This window comes from Tursiops truncatus, chromosome 6 (assembly GCF_011762595.2).
Source record: "Tursiops truncatus isolate mTurTru1 chromosome 6, mTurTru1.mat.Y, whole genome shotgun sequence".
NCBI classification, from domain to species: Eukaryota; Metazoa; Chordata; class Mammalia; order Artiodactyla; family Delphinidae; genus Tursiops; species Tursiops truncatus.
Genome location: NC_047039.1, coordinates 109,011,169 through 109,014,721, shown reverse-complemented (window position 1 = coordinate 109,014,721; position 3,553 = coordinate 109,011,169). Strand labels below are relative to the sequence as shown.

The 3,553-nt window shown below is 39.8% G+C and overlaps 1 long non-coding RNA gene across 1 annotated transcript; it reads left to right on the top strand.

The window, feature by feature from the left end:
• Nucleotides 1-1,430: 1,430 nt before the first annotated feature.
• On the top strand, nt 1,431-3,351 carry LOC109552427 (uncharacterized). The gene is made up of 2 exons (XR_002179225.2): nt 1,431-1,516; nt 3,167-3,351. It is a non-coding gene; the product is annotated as an uncharacterized lncRNA (long non-coding RNA).
• Nucleotides 3,352-3,553: the final 202 nt, after the last annotated feature.

The window sequence follows — 3,553 nt, the reverse complement described above, 5'->3', positions numbered from 1 at the left end:
TTCTGCCTGTTTATTTTTTTGCGGTACGTGGGCCTCTCACTGTTCTGGCCTCTCCCGTTGTGGAGCACAGGCTCCGGAAGCACAGGCTCCGGAAGCACAGGCTCAGCGGCCGTGGCTCACGGGCCCAGCCGCTCCGCGGCATGTGGGATCTTCCCGGACCGGGGCACAAACCCGCGTCCCCTGCATCAGCAGGCGGACCCTCAACCACTGTGCCACCAGGGAAGCCCCTCTTGCCTGTTTTTAATTGGGCTATTTCCCTTTTTCTTATTGAGTTGTGGCAGTTCTTTAAATATTTTGTATATTAGTCTTTTATCAGTTATTTGTATTGTGAATATTTTCTCCCAATCTGGGGTTTGTCTTTTCATTTTCTCAGTGGTGTCTTTTGAAGGGCAAAAGTTTTTTTTTTATCACTGATGAAGCCAAATTTATCCATTTTTTCCCCTCTTGTACCCTCTTTCCCCAGCTTGTACTCTCATGTTTTTAAGATATCTTTGCATACCCTGAGGTTGAGAAGATCTTCTCCTGTGTTTTCTTCTAGCAGTTTCATTGCTGTACCTTTTATATTTAGATTTGTGATCTATTTCAATTTAGTTTTTGTGTCAGGTGTGAAGTAAGAGTTGCGGTTCATTATTTTTCCAAGTGGATATCCAGCAATTCCAGCACCAGCTGTTAGAAAGCTATCTTCTGTGTTGTGTTACTCTGGCACCTTTGCTGAAATCAATCAACAGTGAATGTATGGGTCTATTTCTGGATTCTTTCTTCTGTTCCATTGATCTACTTGTCCTTAGGCCAACCTCTCATTGTCCTGATGACTGTAGCATAATAGTAAGTCTTGAAATCAATTCCTTGTTATTTTTGTCTGGAATTTCAATTCTACCTTTTTTTTTTTTTTTTAACAGGTGGGTAGTGTATAGGTTTACAGCATACGTACTCAACCTGGTTTGATATCTCTTAGCGTATCAGTCTAACTCCTAACGTTGTCACTTGTTTGCATCTTTGTGGAAGTCAATCTTTACTTCCTATGTTCCAGATGGAACCTCTTGATTTTACATGGGGATTTCACTCTTTTGCAGACGCTTGACACTGAGTATCATTTTGCAAACTGCGCACATTATCACTTTAAAAAAATCTCCCTTGCAGGCTTTTTTTGCTTGGACATATTTCCTTCTTGATTTAATCATACTTTTTTAGGGTAAAAATTTAATTAGGATTATATAGTTTTTATAATCAATGGTTGTGGTGGAGTTGCTGGTTGTCCCACAATATCTGATCTGTCCATTTGCAGAGTAAAAGAATTTTTATCTGGGCAGATGGCTGTCTTGCTAAGGACTACATTTCCCAGCCTCCCTTGGAGCTAGCTGTCGCCAATGAGATGCAAGTGGGAGTGATATATAAGCAAATCACCGTTCCTGCTCTTTAAAGGAAACTGTGTTTGCCCTTTCCCTGTTTCCGCTAATGAGAAGGTAGATGCAGTGGAGAGCCATCTTGAACTGTGGGGAGGAGAGCAACACCACAGGTACCATAAAGGAACAAAACATAAGGAGCCTGAGGCCCTGACACCTTGAAGCTGTTATATGAGCTAGTTATGCCCAGGCTGTACTGAGAAATAATTTCTATCTTTGTGAGCCACTAGAATTTTGGATCTCAGTCAGATCAGCCAAACCTATAACCTAATATAATAATTAGATTTACCAATATCATTTAGTAACTTATTTGTTCATCATTGCTTCTTGATACTCCTTCCTTTTTGGTTTCTATTTTTTTTAAATAAATTTATTTATTTATTTATTTATAGCTTCATTGGGTCTTCTTTGCTGCACACAGGCTTTCTCTCTAGTTGCGGCGAGCAGGGGCCACTCTTCATTGCGGTGCACGGGCTTCTCATTGCGGTGGCTTCTCTTTGTTGCAGAGCTCTAGGTGCACGGGCTTCAGTAGTTGTGGCATGCGGGTTCGGGAGTTGTGGCTTGTGGGCCCTAGAGTGTAGGCTCAGTAGTTGTGGCACACGGGCTTAGTTGCTCCACAGCATGTGCTGTCTTCCCAGACCAGGGCTCAAACCCATGTCCCCTGCATTGGCAGGTGGATTCTTAACCACTGAGCCACCAGGGAAGTCCCAGGTTTCTATTTTTTAATTTATTTATTCATTTATTTGGTTGCACCAGGTCTTAGTTGCAGCAGGCAGGCTCTTTAGTTGCTGTTCGCTGGCTCCTTAGTTGCAGCAGTGGGCTCCTTAGTTGTGGCATGCGAACTCTTAGTTGTGGCATGCATGTGGGATCTAGCTCCTTGACCAGGGGTCGAACCCAGGCCCCCCGCGTTGGGAGTGCGGAGTCTTATCCACTGCACCACCAGAGGAGTCCCCAGTTTCTATTTCTTCTTGGCAGAGAACCTCTCTTAGGAGTTTTTTCATCAAAAGTTTGGGGGATGAAAAATTCTTGGTTTTTGTAAGTTTGAAGATGTTTTCATTTTGTTTAGTGATAGTTTAGCTAGGTATATTATTCTGTTAGTAATTAATTTCCCTCAATACCCGGAATACCTGAAGGTATTATTGCATTGTTTTCTTATCTCTTTTGTGGTTGAGAATTCTCATTTCAGTTTATTTATCATTTCTTTGTGAGCAACCTTTTTTCACCTTCAGGGTTGCTTTTAAGATTTTTCTCTTCAACTTTGATATTCTGAATATCTAGGTGGAATTTTAATTTTTATTTATTTAGCGTGACATTTGTTGGGCTTCTTTATTTTGAGAACACACATCTTTTTTCACTTCTAGAAAATTCTCAGCTATTAACTCTTTGAATATTGCTCTCTTGTAATTCCTTCTACATCATACTTATGGAAATTTCTGTTATATGTATTCTTGATCTTCTAATGTTATTTTCCATTTCTCTTAACTTCTCTCTCATATTTTCCATCACTTTTTCTATATTGCCTTCTAAATGAATTCTTCAGTGCAATCTTTCTATTACCCAGCTCTCTCTTCATCTAGTTTACAGTTTATTCCATCTTTTGAGCTGTTACGTCAATGATTATAATTTTTTATATCCATTTGTTCTTGATTCATATCTGTTTTATATCATGTTTTTTGTTGTTACTTTCCTTGTCTCTTTGTGAAGCTTGAGCATGTTTATTTAAAAGCATTTCTAAGAAGGTTTCATTCTTTGAACTTTAACAGTAGTGAATTCATCTCCTGATTGAACTTGGAAGTGGATTCATCCCCAGTCAAGCCTCCAGATAAAAACACAGCCTGGTTGACACTTTGCAGCCATATGAGACCTTAGTCAAAGGAAGAAGCTAACATCTGCCTGGACTTTTGACCCACAGAAACCATGTGAAAATAAAGTGTGTTGTTTTAACTCATTAGATTTGAGATAATTTGCTTGAAGATTAGAGGACTAATTATACATGTCCCTATATTTGAGTTATAGCTTATGAAGTTCTGTCTTTAGTATGAGCGAAGCTCTTGGAACTTATGTACACTGAATGGGGTAGTCCACCAAAATGTGAACAGTGGTTATGCATGGATGAGAGACCATGGGTTATTTTTATTCTCCTCTATACT